Consider the following 19,211-nt stretch of genomic DNA (forward strand, 5'->3'; position numbering starts at 1 on the left):
TGGTGCACGTGCGCACGTGCGCAATTCCAACTCCGTTGCTATGCAACTTCTTAGTCTTTACTTAATTCTTTAATTTGCACATGGGAGGACAGTTATCTCTAAAAATAAAAAAACATATATACATTATACAATCTATTAACAGAATTACACGTAGGCTGTGTTGTGACTGATATTAAGAATGTTAACGCGCAGGCTCGTTCAGTTGGAAAGGTTTCAAGCCAACAAATTAATGATAGAAAGTAAGCTATGCACACGTTGTAGTATTACCTTATTACTGAAATTAAATACACTTATATCCAAGTGCTCAGTAAGCCAGTGGCAGTACCGAGAGTTCTGAGATCTTCTTTTAGTTTTTGTTTTTCCAGCACTGACCTTCTTTTCCGGGTTTAACTCTTGATTCATATTAGCGGATACTTAACACGTGACCATGGATACTCAACACGTTACCATGGAAATTGGTCACGCGTGAGCGCTGCAGAGATTATGGATATAGGAAATGGACCACTATTATTTACTTGGAAACCAGGCACTGTGTTTTATGCTAGTCATTTTGTATTTGTAGTTATGTGGTCTAAAAGGTTTTGCCAGGTCCAGATTCCAGAACTAATGATACAAATCAAATAGGCTGGAGTTTTATGTGTATTGGCGGGACACTGCATCAGACATCCTGAGCTACTTACCAGTGATTTAGTCTTATGGGAACCTATGCATGGTAGAGCACAGCAATGAGCAAGGCCGACCAAAACAAAGCTACTTGTCTATGTTACTGGAGGAAGTTGGGACAAACTCTAAAGAGGAACTGTGAACCCTGATGCGGGACAGGGATATATGGAGGGGTTATCTGGCGTAGATCGGACTTAGTTCCGACATAGTAGTAGTAGTGGTAGTTATTATGTGTATTTGGAGATTTAGAGGTAAAAGTGAAGGTCAAATTTTGTAAATTTACGTTTAGAAATAAACCTTATAGTTTTTCGATTAATAGTCAACATGGGTTTTTCAGGGGCAGACATTACAGTATAATAGTACCGCACAAATGGGGCGACTATTAGTATTTTGTCAATTGATCATACCTTTCTTATCGAATTCCGGGGACAAAGTGTTTATCCCTCTATTTGACATCCCAGCTTTCACTATAATATAAGGTGTCCTCACCCACAAAGATGTACGGATTCATCCTGATAAACCAAATGAAGAGCGTTCAGCAAGGAAACATCGGGTCGCTGACCTGAAGAAGAAGAGGACTGAACAAGATGCGAGTATAGCCGTGATAAGGAGATACCATGACGTAATTCTTGTCTCTATGACACTAATCAATATATCCAAGTAGTTCAATATTTAGGAAAAATGAATGAAAGTAATAAGCATTTTTGGATTCGGATATTTTTATTGAAAATAATGAATTCAGTACAAATTAGACAATATGGCATGCTTATAACTTTCAGTTTAAAGATATTAGCATGCCTAATTTGAAATCCCCTGATAGAACTAGAAGTAGAAGATTGCAATCATTTAGACTACGTTTTTCGCAATCATTTAGACTAGTAATACAAATACAAAATTAGAAAGATTTATTAGAGATGTAAAATCTCTTAAGAGTAAATTATTGTATCGGGATTTGAATATTGATTTGTTGCGTATATACGTTTAAAAATTTATAAAAGCTAAACATCCGTGTACTTATAAGTTTTACGAGGTTTTAACACCTTCTATTTTCATTTAATCGCATTTTTCTGTAAATTACAATGTTTGAAAATTTATTTTGGTGAAGGAGCAAATTTGATATTTTACGATTTTGATTCATTTCTTGAAATATCGTATTTTTTGTTGTTATTTTGTTGTTATTTTGTTATTATGTAATATTATGTTGATATTTGTTTTAATTTATTATCATTTGTGCTTTTATCATATTTTAGATGATTTCTCGTTGTTTTGATATTTTTTGGTGTACAGTAATTTTTTGTACAATGTTTTATTATTTATCCGTTACATATTTGTTGTACATTTTTTATTTGATGGGTTACACGGTTATTCCGTTATGGGGTTGGGAGCATGGTGGTGATGAATAAGAAAAATACGAAATTGTTGAACGATCAGGTGATAACAACACATTTTTATGTTTTGATTTTGACCCTTGTTTTATAATCAATCTGTTATCTAGTTTTGTGTAAATGGAACGGCGATAACAACAATATATTACATAACAAGATGATAGGATTGGCGATACTTCTTCTCTGCCCAAATACTTTTGAAGGTGAGTCAAAGTGAATCGATCACTTTTCGCAGGTTAATGATGACATGATGAATAAATTATTCCACATAGATTGCACAAGATAAACAAAATAGTAGATGACACAGTCTTTTTGTATCATATGCCACATTTAATGACCTAAGTAAAACTTAGCATGACATAATAAACATTCAACATTGTAAAACGTGAAATCTAGTTCTTCTATCTATCATCATTTTACAGCGAGGCTTGACCCGAGCTGCTTCAAAGCCGACTTGAGGGCAATTGGACCTGTCTTAAAAGAAGTTGAATACTCTTCAGACAAAGCATGTATGAATATTTGTATCGCTGCAACGAAGTAAGTTTTGATAATTTTAAGTATTTTATATCATTAAAGTATATATAATTTGTTACTCTTTGACTTCTTTTTCATCATTAGTGGCATAGTACCACTAACCAAGCTTTGCCTTTTTGTTGCAGACAATGGTGACTTGAACAATTTTGAACCATATTTCACATGTGCAACGAGCGTTACATATAGAAGACTCACATGCAGTAGTTCCACAGGAATGCTTATAAAAATGTTGTTTTACTATGAGTAGTTCCACAGCTGACTCTTTCAAAAACCTAACAATCAGTTTAATTTCTCCAGCTGTATGGTGGCGGTTATTAGTCCAAAGCTTTTGGATGTGACAAGTTGTTACGCTATTGGTGAATACACTCTGTCTGATGATAATGCCTATGGTTGGTACACTGCTGTGAAACAATGCTTGGAAACCAAAACCATTACTAATGCAGCTAATACCCCTGATCCTGGTAATGAAATATTTAATAAACTTGTTCTGCTCTATAACATTAATTTAGGAAACAATATAAAGATACAAAATTTCTGCCCAATATAATTTCGCAGAAATTTAACTTTGGAAAACTGCAAGACTCTATGACGCTGTTTATTTCAGCCAATTAGCGGACAAGAATTTTTTATATGTATGAAATGTATCACGCGTGCAATGAATCAATTTTGGCGCGCGAGGACTTTGACTCGCTGCGAAGAAAGTATACCACTAAAATTGATAAAACTCTCAGTCCCTAAGGTTTCTAGGATATATGGTACAAGATATCAAAATTACTTTTGTTACCGTGTGCCGTGCTGCGTGCACACGTTTTTCTTAATTGCAAAATTAAAGTTTTCTGGATTTATTACTTTTATAACTTAACTAAATATATAATTAAAATTTTCTGATATAATTGGAGTATTAACCCTTATCTTTATTAGGTACTGAAGATGTCCGAAAATGTTTTACCAATGATGTAATAAAGATTTTGTTGGAATATTTAAACTCATTCGTTGTCTGACTGTGGGAACTATTGATTCTTGATCTCTATAACTTAACTACTTTTAAAATCATATTTATTTTTCAGATCCAAGTTTTATTAATTTACGCAACAAAAATGGACTTGAACGGCGGCTTTCAGAACACATCCCTAAGTCTCCACCTCCTGCTGCTGTAAAGAGAGTTCACGATAATATAGGTTTATAATACCAAATTCATATTAATAATTTTACCAAAAACCCATTATTGGGTAAACTTTACCGTAAAGTTGACCGTTGCCAGTGTATCCCTCCCCCAAACAAAACAAAATGATACCAATTTGAATAGTCGTTCTCAAATGCAAAATGATACCAATAATGAAATTATAAAACATTAAATTACATCGAACCAACTTAAATTTATTAATGTTTTTAAAGCACTTGGATATGGCGATTTTGGGGTTTTGCCGAATTATATAGCTATTCTTTCTTATTGTCATTTTAAACATTGAATTAGAGTATTTAAATTTTGAACTAAAACTACACCAAAAACCCGCTGAATGACGTACCTGATGAGTCTAAGTGAACGAAAAATAGTCAAGTTCGTGGGTATATAATAGTAAAAGGAGTATAACTACATAATATAATTATGGCTGACGGTCGTCCGTCGTGCTTGCCAGCACTGTACTTTCAATGAATAATTATTAACTACTCCCACTACCCTTATAGTAGCAGGAGGTAGTTGAGTGTGCACTTTGATGTACACGATTTCTGACAACACAGGGTTGTTTGTTAGGCCATTCTTAACCAAAATCGTTTATGTGCACAATTTGTTTTGTTAAAGACAACACTACAGGGCATATTTCCTAAATTACTGGCGTATTACAGGATTTTCATATTTTGGCTCCTGAAGGTCATATAGAGACTTAATTTTTAGCTGATGATTACAGCAATGCCCATATTTATATATAATTTATTAATCAATGTATGGTCTAACATTTTTCTTTTCCGAGATCAGAGATGTCTGCAAAAAACTAATTTTAAGCTCAGAAGTCAGATGTAAACTCAAATTTTGACTTAAAATGACCGCGATACTCATGTTTATAATAGATAATATATATAAACAAAATAATAGATGACATAGTTTTATCATATGCCACATTCAATGACATGAGGAAAACTCAGCATGACGTTCTAAATATTCAACCTTCTAAATCAGTAAAACGTAAAATCTTGACACACGCTGCAACCCCTTTTGATCGAGCGCGGCCGGCGTGCATGACGAGAGCTGGTATACAACGTGTAGCAAGTGAAATATAGTTCTTCTATACTTATCGCCATATAAACTTTCACAGCGACGCTTGACGTGAGCTGCTTCAGAGCCGACAAAAGAGCAATTGGACCTGTTTTAAAAGGAGTTGGATACTCTTCAGATGAGGCATGTTTGAATACCTGCATGCGATGCATCGCTACACCGGAGTATGTTTTGATAATTTTACATATATTCTTACATATATTCTTATATTATAAAAACAAAGTACGTATGACTTCTTTTTCATCATTAGTGCCACTTACCAATTTTTGCCAAAGACTCACATGCTCATGAAACTGACAGTAGTCTTTCAAAAACCTAACAATAAGTATTAATTTCTCCAGCTGTATGGCGGCGGTTACTGATCCAAAGTATTGGGCTGTGACAAGTTGTTACGCTATTGGAGAGTACGATTTGATCGACGTAAATATAGATTACGCTAGTTCCTCTTCCAGTTGGTACAGTGCTGAGAGACTATGCTTCGATCCTTCTTATACTCCTGATCCTAGTAATGAAATATTTGATAAACTTACTCTGCTCTAACTCTTTTGTGAAAAAGCTTTGGCACCACTTGTATTTCGTCATACTGGTTGAAAGGCAATAAAAACATTCGACCCAGCCAAAAAGGTTTCGGCACTATAAAACATCGTTGTTAAATACGCGTACGTCAAAAACTCGGCTCAGAATACGACGTAGTCAATGTTCTAGAGAAATACATAAGAATGCTGGTTGCACTTGTGTAACAATGTGGCTGTTGGAAAGGACCGAAGTAAAATAAGTTTCTTGATAAAAAAATTAATGATGATCAACTAGTTAAACTCCCATAGACTCCCATAAAGAAAGTTTTCTGAATTTATTACTTTTACAACTCAACTACTTTTAAAATAATACTTATTTTTCAGATCCAGGTTTTACTAGCACTTTACCTTACGGAGGTGATCATGGAGCTGAACTTACTTCTCCTTCTTCTACTTCCTATTATTGTTGGTATTGTTCGAGTACAACTGCAGCTCCTGCAGTTATATCAATATGGGGGGGAGACTCCCAAGGTAAATACTACATATTCATATTAATCATAGATATCGACAACAGACTTCTGGAGTCTTAGAGCTCTGTTACCTTGACACGTACGCTGCAACCCCTTTTGATCGCGCGTGGCGGCTGGCTGGCCTGAGTGCACGCTTCGCGTGCACGAAAGAGGTATACAACGTGTAGCAACTGTTACCACCGCACCTGGTGCAACTCCATCGGTTAAGGACGGAGAGACAGGGATTTCCAGGAGCGGTCGTGGCCTACTGATATTTGCTTATTTGCAACTCATATGACTATGAGTATATAATATTCATTGAGGGTGATTGTAGAAGGTTTTGCGGTTTAAATATTTGACTGTTACTCTTTTGCAGATAAGACACAGACTTCTTCGACGATCGTTAGCATTGTAATACTAATAGCGGCTATATTATTAGTCGCCGTGGTTTTGTGTATTTGTAAAAAAGTATCAAGACGGCATGTGATGGAACAACACACAGTACGTCCCACCAACCTACCAATTGTTGTTCCAGTGCAACTGCAGCCAGCTATAAATATGCGAGAGGAGCCGCTGTCTTCAGATCCAACTCTGCCTAATGTTGCTGTGGATAATGATCAATACGTTCCAAGTTATGAAGAATTAATGGGTTATCCGGTGGGCCCACCAATTGTTATTCCAGTACAACTGCAGCCAGCTATAAATGTGCGAGAGGAGCCGCTGTCTTCAGATCCAACTTTGTCTGATGTTGCTGTGGATAATGATCAATACGTTCCAAGTTATGAAGAAGTAATGGGTTATCCAGCGGGCTCTCGTTAAATCGCTCGCCCGAATCATGCCTACAGTACAAACTTTTGCATTTTCTTAAATCAAAATACGCGTTAGTTATTTCTGATATTTCTAGCGCCGACCAAATAGATTGGATGTGAGCAATTAGGGCTAATATTCCATAGTCAAAACATTTCGCGCCCGCAGAGAACACAACATTGGAGGCTTCTAGAGTTCTAGTGGACCAGATCGCCATTTTGGATTATGAAAAGGTCGATTTGTCTACTTGATAAGTCTGAATATCGAAATTTTATTGATCAGTATCATGGTTCGTTATAATTTTAATGTTTTAGCAGCAGTAGTCAGTACTTCTTTATAATTATTGTTTATTGAAGAACAGAGTATTACATTTTTCTATATTATTATTTTGATAGCATGTAGCAATTACTTAAAGTAAGTCGTGTGTTCATTTAATCTCTTGCCGGTAATTAACTCCCTCGTAGGAATATTATAAAACTCGACAATATCATATTCTATTGTACTTTTTGTCTTTTGAGGTTGCCGAGATAATAACTTGCTATAATGCTTATTTCAATATGACAAACACTATGCATTGCTATTTTTCTGATTACAATACTATCATCTACTATAGTCTATAACAGTGTAAGTGTAACCACTAACCAGTTCATGTTATTGACCCACAACAGATCAGCTTTAGCACACATCATGAGTGTTATATTACGTACGCGTAAAACAGTCAATCAAGTTATGTAATTTTCGTTTAGTTCTCTTTATTATAATTATATCGGATTCAAATGAAAATAACGTACTTTGTAAAAAAAAACAAAAAACTAAAATGGCCAAAGTTTTATCAAATCCCGGAAGGAAACCAAATTACGTGCTATTCTCGAAATCTGGGTCAGATTAGAACCCACAATTTGGTTTCCTTTCTGTGAATTTCATTTTATTTTTCCCTCGCACGCTTTGGAAGCGAAGCGGCAAAGTCCGTCCGTTTCTACCCCCGAGAATTCATTGACAACTTATCCCGTTTTGATGATCGAATAGCTACAGTTATATCCACATTTGTCATCTCCGAAAGCCTGGATTGTAAATGTATTAATATGCTTTAGAAAACCTATAATTTTATAGCAATATAAATAAGCTTTTTCAGCTTGAGTATTTTTTGTGAAACTTGATTTCGAGATAGCAGTTAGTTAACCAACAAACTATAATCCAGTGACCGAACTTTTGAGGGGGTCCCGGACTCCAACCGCCAAACGGAGCCCGCAGGGCAGCCATGCCCATATTTGGTCCAAATTAGGCCCAATTTAGCCAAATACCCTGAACATACTTAAAACCCAGATTTAAGGTGCTCCACATGTAGCTAGTGATCTCTTGAACTCGTATATGAAATTTCATCGGACAAAAAATGACTGAGTTATGAGCCAAAAACCATATGTCCATATTTGGGCATACGCATCAAATTTGGTAGAATTCGTCCCATAAATTTATTAAATATCAATATTTTTGAATGAGACTTACTTTATATTACTTTATATTACTTTATATGAAAGGTAAGCCTAAACTACATATTCTCTGTAAGTTTTAGCTTAAAATCTGTTCAAATGTGGATACTAAGGCAAAAAGACCACAAAAAATAACTAAATTGCTCGTATCTTGGTTCGCGATATTCGCGGAATTGATCTCATTAAAATTGTAACAACTCAATCAGTTTTCAAAATTTTTGCATGAAATTTTTGGAATCGACTCGAAATCGCATTTCCACCTTATTTTTGAACAGATTTTTGATTTAGGCCTCAAAAAAAATTGGCGGCTGGGCATTGGACCAAATATAGGCGTGGCTGCCCCGCAGGCACTGTTTGGCGGTTGGGGTCCGGGACCCCCTCAAAAGTTCAGTCACTGGTCCTAGTTTATTGGTCAACTGCTATATCGTCCAGAAGATGCTGTCCCTTTCGATTAGGACACTCGTGAAAAGCGTTGGTGTTGCAGGTGTTTTCCCCAGATGCAGGGTGTTCAGGTCGCCAGCTATAGCTAATATGTCGCGACATGGAATAGATTGGACACAATTTGTAGTTAATTCTGCATAGAATCTAGGCAAGGTCAATTTTGAAATTTTTGAATTTTGTCGAACGCTTTTTCAAGTTAAGTTCCAATCATTTGGTTATCTTTCCTTTTGAGTGTGAGGAATGGTTATTTTGACAAATGATTAGAGGTGATTGGGCTTGCAGGTGAACGTAGTACAGTGAGCATGAGAATTTGCCGTACTCATACTGTGTTCCATTTTTTGTAATTTTGTACCTGGTTGTATATGGAGCTGCCTGATGGTTTTTGACGAAGTTTTAGATACAGAATCAGTGTACAACTTTAATTTCTATAAATTATCCTATACCAATAACAATATCACGTGTCATACTTATATTAAAGATCGTGAATTAAATTGAGGTACAAAAATTGTTGCAAACGAAGAGCATTTATTCCTTGCACGTAAGGAGGTGTTAGGGAGGTAAGTATCCGTGTGGAACAACCCAGACCAGCCCCAGTCAATTCGAACCGGCCAGCTCTGTTGAAAAGTTTAAACATTTGGTTTAACGTTTGTCATTGTGTTAAGGTTGTGTCTTAAAACTGCTGCTCTCGCTTATCAGTAATTAGTTCAGTTCGCTGCTACCGTGTAGTCATTTTTTTATTTGTGTGTCATCAGTCATGTAAGTACGCCGTATATATAATTGCTATAATATATGGTAATTGAAAAATAAACTGAATCTGACTCGATTCGAGGAGAAAATTCAGGATTTCGATTATGATGTGGAGGGCTGTGTTGCTTGATGGTGCATTAATTTGAGAAGAGGACTGAATATGGACGACCGGGACATACATTTCTCTATCCATGAAAGATCATGGTTAATATGGTAATAAAATAAACAGACTCCTAGCTAGCAGTAGACTTCGTTTGACGGCAGACTAGGACGCATGAAATGAGCATCATGATGGAGACAATTGAGAGCTTCAAGACGGAAGCGCTAATAGACAAGGCAAAAGTGATCAGGCTGCAGGGACTGCTGCTGGTTTTGTATAAGATTACGGTTGAGGGGACAGTGCAAACTGAAACAGCGGTTATAGAGTCAGGAATTGACAGCTTCAGTGCAGCTGTACAAAAAACAATGGAAGTGGTATGATCCATAGTTGGTCGTGCGCACTAAACCGTAAACGCAATTTTAAAACCGAACACACTTTTTGCACAAAGTTTGTGCAAGTTTGTGCAAGTTTGTGCAAGTTTGTGCAAGTTTGTGACAAACAAGAAATGCGGCCCTATTTCCTTTGTGCATGGATGGCCGCTCAATTTCCCAATCCGCGATGGCGTATTTTATCATATTCTATACAACCCGGGGACCCCAGTCTTTACTGTTTATAAGCCTAGCATGCAGATATGGCGGAGTGACAGGCCGAGCGCCGCAGTTAATATATAATTCAATATTGAATTTGAAAATCGTGTATATTTCTATGTAACCATATGTTTATTGTTTATGCTACCTGACTAGGATCTGTGCAAAATAGTAACACTAACTCAAAATTATAATAATATGCTATCAATTAGTGCCTAGTGGGTAAGGTACAGTGCATGGTGAAATAAACAATGTACTTGGTACGGTCAGTTCAGCACCGCGCGCCGAAAATTGTTTAATTCAGATTATCTCGCAAAATAACTTTGCGCAGGTATACTTTGAACGTGGCGATAACAATGGATCGTGTTGAGCTGACCACTTCTCTTTGACTGTTTCTTTGTTACGCACTGTCTGGCGAGCTCCTGCGTTTGCTCTCTCGTTACCTGCTCGTCTTTCTGCTATAATGCCTGCAACCAAAGGAAAGGAGTGGAATGCTGTTATCATTGTTCAGAAAGGGAAAGGGAATCAACAGGACAAAGCAAGATGTCTCTACTGCAACTACGAATTTATTGCAACTGCGACAATGTGACTATATCAATATGATAACTGACATTAATTAACAGTCATAAAAGATTTTTAATTGTTTCCAAAAAAACCGCACTTAAAGTTAAACGCACGAACAAATCTTCACGAACTAATTGCACTCTTCCTGGAAAAAGTAACGCATGAACCAACTATGGTATGATCTGCAATAGTAAAACGTAAAAAACGACTGCAGAGGAGGACAGTAGCAGAAACCTGATTGTGTTTGGGTTAAAAGAAGAAGAGGAAGAACAGCTTCCAGCTCTGGAAACCGCAGTTTCGGAGGAGATCGGGATGAAACTTTATTTCGAAGCGACAAGAGTCCGGTGGAAGAGGCCAGGTACGGCTATCCAACCAGTCAAGATCAATGTCCCGAGCTCAACAGCAGTTCGTCAGATTGTGATGAAAAAAAGGGGGACTGAGGCTAGTTGAAATTCACAAAGATGTACGGATATGATCCTGATAAATCAAACGAAGAGTGTGCAGCAAGGATTCAAGGAAGCATCGGGTTACTGACCTGAAGAAGAGGAGGGCTGAATTTTATGTTGATATTTGTTCTAATTTATAGTCATTTGTGCTTTTATGATATTTTAAATGATTTCTCGTTGTTTTGATATTTGTTTTTGTTCAGTAATTTGTTGTAAAATGTTTTATTATTTATTCGTAAGAGTCCTCAATTTCCTCGCGTCCTAAGCTATAAGATGGCGGTTGTCTTGTTGCATATGTAAGTATCTTAGGACGTTTTCGGACGTTATCTGTATTTTAAAGACACATTTTAATATCTACATTCAATATTTTTCGATTGTTTTCACACTTGTCACAATTCGTTATTTTATTCCTAGGTGGAAATGATGTTATTGTGACTTTGGGCTGCCATCATAAAACTTTTGTTTTGAAAGTTGTCTTTTGTGCTTGCATTACTGACCCACGCTTTTTAGCATATAATTATACTTATATAAATTTTGACTGAATTTATAAATATATGATTATGCTTGTTCAAATTAATACTGTCAATTTTTTATTTGATGGGTTGCAGGGTTATTCCGTTATGGGGTTGATGGGGATGGGAGCATGGTGGTAATGAATCAAGAAAAATACGAAATTGTTGAACGAGGTTATAACAACACATTTTCATGTTTTTATTTTGACCCTTGTTTTATAATCAATCCGTTATCTAGTTTTGTGTAATAGAACGGCGATAACAACAGTATTACATAACAAGATGATAGGATTGGTGATACTTCTTCTCTGCCCAGATACTTTTGAAGGTGAGTCAGAGTGAATAGATCAATTTTCGCAGGTTAATGATGACATGATGAATACGATATTCCACATAGATTGCACAAGATAAACAAAATAGTAGATGACACAGTCTTTTCGTATCATATGCCACATTCAATGACCTAAGTAAAACTTAGCAAGACATAATAAATATTCAACCTTCTGAAACGTGATATCTAATTCTTCTATATCTATCATCATTTTACAGCGAGGCTTGACCCGAGCTGCTTTAAAGCCGACTTAAGGGCAATTGGACCTGTCTTAAAAGAAGTTGAATACTCTTCGGATAAAGCATGTATGAATATCTGTATCGCTACATCGAGGTAAGTTTTGATAATTTTAAGTACTTTATAACATCAAAGTATATAATTTGTTACTCTTTGACTTCTTTTTCATCATTAGTGGCATAGTGCCACTTATAACCAAGCTTTGCCTTTTTGTTGCAGGTTGACAATGCTGACTTGACCATTTTTGAGCCATATTACACACGTGCAACGAGCGTTACATGTAGAAGACTCACATGCAGTAGTTCCACAGGAGTGCTTATAACACTGACTTAGACACTAAAAGTAGTTCCACAGCTACTAGGTCTAGACTGAGTCTTTCAAAAACCTAACAATCAGTTTAATTTCTCCAGCTGTATGGCGGCGGTTATTAGTCCAAAGCATTTGGATGTGACAAGTTGTTACGCTATTGGTGAGTACACTCTGTCCGATGATAATGCAGAAAGACGATGCTTGGAAACCAAAACCCCTACTAGCACAGCTACTACCCCTGATCCTAGTAATGAAATATTTAATAATAAATAAACTTGCTATGCTCTAACGTAACATATAAGGAAACAATAATAATATGAGGATAAAAAATTCTGCCCAATACAATTTCGCAGAAAAATTGAATTTAGAAAATTCAAAAACTCTATGACCAATGACGCTGTTTATTTCAACCAATTAGCAGACAGGAATTATTTAAATGTATCACGCGTGCAATGATTTGACGCGCGGGAACTTAAACTACTACTAGCTGTGAAGAAATTACTACTTTAATTAATATTAATAAAACTCTCAGTTCGTAGATAGGGTTTCTAGGATATATGGTACAAAATATCAAAATTACATTTGTTACCGTGCGCCGTGCAAACGCCAAACGTATATACTTTATTCCAAAATTAAAATTTTCTGGATTTATTTTTTTTACTGGGCCTTAACGGCCGGTGATACTCGTAAAATATCTGTTCCATATATTGGAGTTGGACCGTCGACGAGTCCAACTCGGCGCGCGTCCTGGTAGGTAGTAAACCTACAATACTGGGCCGCGCTCAGCTAGCCTGTCATTCCGCCAAATCTCTATTATGAACATAATAGCCTGAGGTCCCCAGGTAAGATCTATTACCTTTATAACTTTACTAATTTTAAAATCATATTTATTTTTCAGATCCAGGTAAAGGTTTTATTATACGCAACAAAAATGGACTTGAACGGCGGCTTTTACAACGCATTCCTAAGTCTCCACCTCCTGCTGCTGTAAAGAGATATTACGGTATATACCATCTTACCATATTCATATTAATAATTTTACCAAAAACCCATTAATATTATTGGGTAGAGTGGACTGTTGCCAGTGTCCCCCTTCCCCAAACAAAACGAAATGATATCAATTTGAATAATTACCGTCCTCAAATGCAAAACGATATCGATTATGAAATTGTAAAACATTAAAATTATAACGAACCAACTCAAATGTATTAATGTTTTTAAGCCCCTAGCTGGATATGGCAATTTTGGCATTTGGGGTTTTGCCGAATTATATAGCTACTAGAAAACCCGTGGTCACGGGGAGGAAGCTAATAGTATTTTTTGTTAGTAAGTTTAAATTATATTTAAACTTACTAACAAAGCTATTCTTTATTATATTTATTGTCATCTTTATGATTGAATTAGAGTATTTTGAACTAAAACTACACCATAAACCTGCTGAATACTATTAGTACTAATAGTACTGTACTAGTGTACTATACTGTACTACTAGTAATGTACTATTAGTACTATTAGTACTGTACTATCAGTACTATTAGTACTGCATTATAGTATAAGCATATTAGTCAACCTTCACTATTCTGATAATCGTAGTCAAGTCCTTCAGTGCTCCATTATTATGTGATTTTAACTGATTACCCTGATAACCCTACAACTCAACAACGCCGGGCCAAAGGGAGTTGATAGTACTCTCAACCAGAACGTGGTCTTTATAAACACCTCCGAGTTAGAATAATCAGCCGGGCGGGCGGGATAGATTCTGATAATCCTGGCTCCCGCTGTTAGTTTTATTGTTTATCCCGCTTAATAAATAACCCCGGTACAGCTATAATCCCGCCCCGCTAATTTGGCTCAACAAGATGTTGAGTTGATGAATCCAGATTTTTGGAACAATTTTGGAATGGGAAAAAATTGTGACATGCATTAATTTGCCCTAATATTATTAGGGCAAATTAATGCATGTCACATATCCATCATTTACAATTATTTTTGTCACTATTTGGAGCTTATTTATATTAGTAATAAGCTCCAAATAGTGCCAAAAATAATTGTAAATGATGGATATTATAGTTGCAAGCTAGGTCTAGGGGCCATCGAAAGTAGCATAACATTACCGAGGTTCATGGAATGAAGGAAAATGAACAAAAATTAATATTCTCCTAAAATTGCTCAAAACGGTTCAAAGTGGTCAGAAAGTGTTTATAATTATATCCACCAGCAGGCTATATTTTGTCTTCTGACCTCTCGCAGCCCGATGTAACAAGACACAGTGCGCGTCCAGCCCGCTTAAAATACAGCACGCGAGCAGACGACACTTAACGTGACAAGTAACAATACAGCCCGGAGCACTTTCACTTTCAAACACTGCCCGATACGATGATAATTGTTGAAGTATTCTAATCGCTTGGTTCATTGTCTAAGTATTTACCTACCTTGTTAAAGTTGGATTTGGTTTCTAATTCAATACAGTTTGGTTTTTTATTCAAAACGGTTTTAGTATGTCTGTTTGCATGGGAACATGTCTGCTACGCGCGCACGTGACTGCTCTTGTATGTCACGTGACCTACTCGTGCGAGCGCATCTACGCTTCTATTAGACGAATTTGATGTCACGTGACTGAGCAGTGTACTAGGTGGCAGTTGCCTATACCGGGCCGACTCTAATTAGGGATCGCTTTCACTTTCACGTTTCCGTTTCCGCCCCTCTGCCTAAATTTCCGCTCATTTCCTGCCCAGCCACTTAATTGTTCGGAGCTCAGCGATTGAACCATTTTGTTGAATCTGACCTCTGAGGTCACTTAAACGAGATGTCTGATTGTGACCCTAATTATATTCCAACCCCCTCTCAACTTCCCGACCAGGGAGACTCCGATTTTGATCCGGACATTGATAAATTGTGTAGAGTAGCTGACCGTCGTCCTTTCTGCCCCGGAAACTTTGATGTTGGAATATCAGACTTGATCCCCTCCACACTTAATCGTTATTCTGGTTACCTTTATCCTTACCCGTATGTTAAACTGAACTGCCGAACTGTTTGAAATGTTTGACTTGATCCCCGTACTAGCTGGTAGAAATGATTGTTTTTAAACTGCTGAAAGGTTCATGATCAATACTTCAATAAAATTGTTTTGTGATTTCACCAGACCTTGATATGAATTGCTTAACCTTGTGAAATTAAAATGTTTCATTTATTCTCCTTATTCCTGAGACTGAAGAATTCAAAAATGTAATACTCGACTGCAAAATGTAAAATTTGTCTTTGGCAACGGCTATAAAACTACGCCTGTGGTTTATAAAACTTAGTAAATGATCATCTAGTTAGTGGCATTACAACTACACTTGAGAAGCGCCCGCTCATGGATATACAATTACACGATATCATTCCTCGCCATGAGGGCGGAACTATCGTATAGCACTCGGGCCCGTCGGGCCCTCCGTGCTATACGAAAATATCTCCGCCTCGGGTTGGCGCCCTCGTGGAGATATAAAATATTGCACACGCGTGCAATATTTAGTACCGCCCTCAAGGCTGCAGTTATATCTATATATATATTGGTCCTAGGACCACTCAAACCAAGTTTGGGAATCACTACATGTCTAGAACCGATTTAAACAATGTTCCGACATTTTCCAATTTTGTCCCAATATTCCTCCTGAGTATCCAGATTTTTGGAACAAGGGGACATCGAAGTATTGGCTGTATTTGATCAGTGCTGGGAAGAATATAAACTCTTTCCGACAAATTTTAAACCTTTCTGAGAAGTTTTAGGAGAATATTCATTTTTGTTCATTTTCGTTCATTCCATGAACCTGGGTAATGTTATGCGACTTTTGATGGCTCCTAGGCCTAGTTTATAACTATATCCATCTTAGAAAACCGAATTGAGGCGTCCCAGCACTCAAATACAGCCAATACTTCGATGTCCCGATGTCCCCAAAATGGTTCCAAAAATCAAAATTAGAACCACCCTCACATCGGTTCTAGGCATGCAGTGATTCTCAAACTTGGTTTGAGTGGTCCTAGGACCAATATAAACTCTTTCCGACCAATTTTAAACCATTCTGAGCACTTTGAGGATAATGTTCATTTTCGTTCATTTCTGGTCATTCCATGGGTAATTTTATACGAATTTTGATGGCTCCTAGGCCTATCTTACGGCTATATATCCATCTTAGAAAACCGAACTGAGCCTTTCCAGCACTCAAATACGGCCAATACTGCGATGTCCCCATGTTCCAAATTTATGGATTCATCTACTGAAGATTTTGTTTGTTTTGATATTCCATAAGAATTTCATCCACGCACTGTCACGTATTTTGATGACGTGTATGACGTGACTCACTACTACGACGCGCATTGGTAAAATATGTCACGTGACCTATGACTTAACGTAAGAAATATACATTATATTTTCGGGGGGTCAATTGTCGGGAGTCAATTGTCGGGGGGTCAATTGTCGGGGGGTTAATTATCGGGGGGTCAATTGTCGGGGGGTCAATTGTCGGGGGGTCAATTGTCGGGGGGTCAATTGTCGCCCACCCGTTCCAGAGCTTGTCTCGACGGCAACGGTTACATTTGTCCGGTAAATTTTGTCGTAGCAATTGCACTTCATGCCACGATCAACTCCACATTTTATCGCTTGCCAGGCTTAACCATTAACTCGTTAACGGGTGATGCTCGTAAAATATTTGTTCCAAAATATTTGTTCCAAATATTTGTTCCAAGACCGTCGACGAGTCCAACTCTGCGTGCGTGTTGGTAGGATATAAACCTACAATTAACTCGACGCCCCTAATTATTGATACTCATTCAACGTTCTGGCTGACTGAGAAATATTGTTTAAATAAAGGCCAATTTCAAATGTCATAGTACCTTAGTTTTACTTTTATTTATTTAGTACTAGTAGTATAATGTACGTCCCAATTCCATTTCATATTTTCCATATAGTTAGAATGAAAGGTAAATATTAAAACGAATTGGCCCTATATATAGCATAGCGCTATATATAGCACTTATCAACACCCCGGAGGTGTTTATATTATAAATTATAATACAAAATACGGGCGCCACGCTCAACTTCAAGGTTATATTAAAATAACCCCTCTTACTAAAGCACGTCGGTGGGAAAAGTGTGATTACTGGAGTGTGACTGTGATTACTTGATTACTAAACTAATTGCACTATTTTTATTTCAAAATTCAAATAAACTTGACATCAATGTATTACATTTATATTTAGAAAAGACCACAATATCTCCTGTGAGGCAAAAACATGGAAAAAGAGAGCTAGAAAAATATTCATGAGACTCAACACTACCAGACTGCAGCTGGAGTGAGAAACATTATAGTAAAATTTATTTCGGCTGCACCAAAACACGGTGGTGAAACCATAATTACATTGGTGCCGACCCTACATAAAATCATTAATAAATAATCAAGAGAACAAATTAAAATGTATACGATACCTTCTTGCTACTACTCCACAAACTTACACGACATAACAACAAAATAACATAATTATATATTATAATATACCAATCTTTATCTATCTAACCACTCGATGGATCTTCACGTACTGCGTGACGCGCTTGTTTCATAGAAGAAAAAAAGGCGCGTTCTACTGCAGGTGCGAATAAATTTAAATAAAATATATAATAGTCTAATCAGGCCAGCATACGTCAGAAGACCAAAGAAATTCAGTTAGCTTTGTTTTGAAAATAGAAATTTTCTCAGTTTGTCTAAAACCGTTGCCCTTATATTCACAACACTATGTACCCCCTATACTATTATATCCCCTTTATTGTTTTCCAGGCATTAAGAGTCATCGAAAGTAGTTCAGCAGGTATATTTAAGTTCAAAACATTCTAATTCAATGTTAAAGATGACAGGAATAAGAAATAGTTATGTGGGTTATGTGGGTAAAAAACCCAAAATCGCCATATTCAGGTGCCTTAAAAACCATTTTAAAATTGAGTTAGAGATCTGAAACTTTGCAGAGCGTCTAGACCTTGTCCAAATCGACTGTAAAAAAAATTTATGTTGCAGGAGTATCGGGAAGTGGGTTTTCTGGAACCCCTGTTTTACAACAGATTGTCGTGAAGCTATATATATATGTATATATGTATAGACGCTTTTGCAGTAAATTGTAGCCTACATAAACATTTAAGTGTCCGTAGATTCAAAAGTATAAAAGATACAGTCATTTCGAACCACAGGTTTTAAAGATAATTGTTTATACTTTAATTTACATTATATCGAAAAATAATTTATCGTCATCATCATCACTTGATGACGTCATCAATTTAAGTGTTTTTAAAACTTGATTTTTGACAAAATAATAACTTTTCAAATCGATTTTAAAGCATTAAGAAGTAATTTTATTCAAAATCTGAGGAAATTTTCACCTTAGATAATTGTTCAAGCATTCTGAAAATCTACCGGAAAGTTTTCCTACCTTGCTCCTTCATAAAGATATTCGCTATTGAAGTTTGTGCTTTTTTGAAGAATAATTTTATAAAAACACAAAAGTTGTGAATTAGTATTCTCTGGTGTTGGGCCATCCCTTGGGTTGTGGAGCTTAATTTTGCTTCCTAAAGGTCTAAATTGTGTTATAGGCTAGTTTTAAAGTTGAAAATCGAAAAGTTGCACACGTGGGGACACGCCCAAATTCATTTAAAATAGCTAAAATCACTAAAAATTGTTATTTTCACGATTTTTACCAACTTTGGAGTCCCGTTGTGATCCAACTTCTTTTTGAAATCTTCTG

This window comes from Bolinopsis microptera, chromosome 12 (assembly GCF_026151205.1).
Source record: "Bolinopsis microptera isolate Bmic1 chromosome 12, MBARI_Bmic_1.0, whole genome shotgun sequence".
In the NCBI taxonomy this organism is placed as follows: domain Eukaryota; kingdom Metazoa; phylum Ctenophora; class Tentaculata; order Lobata; family Bolinopsidae; genus Bolinopsis; species Bolinopsis microptera.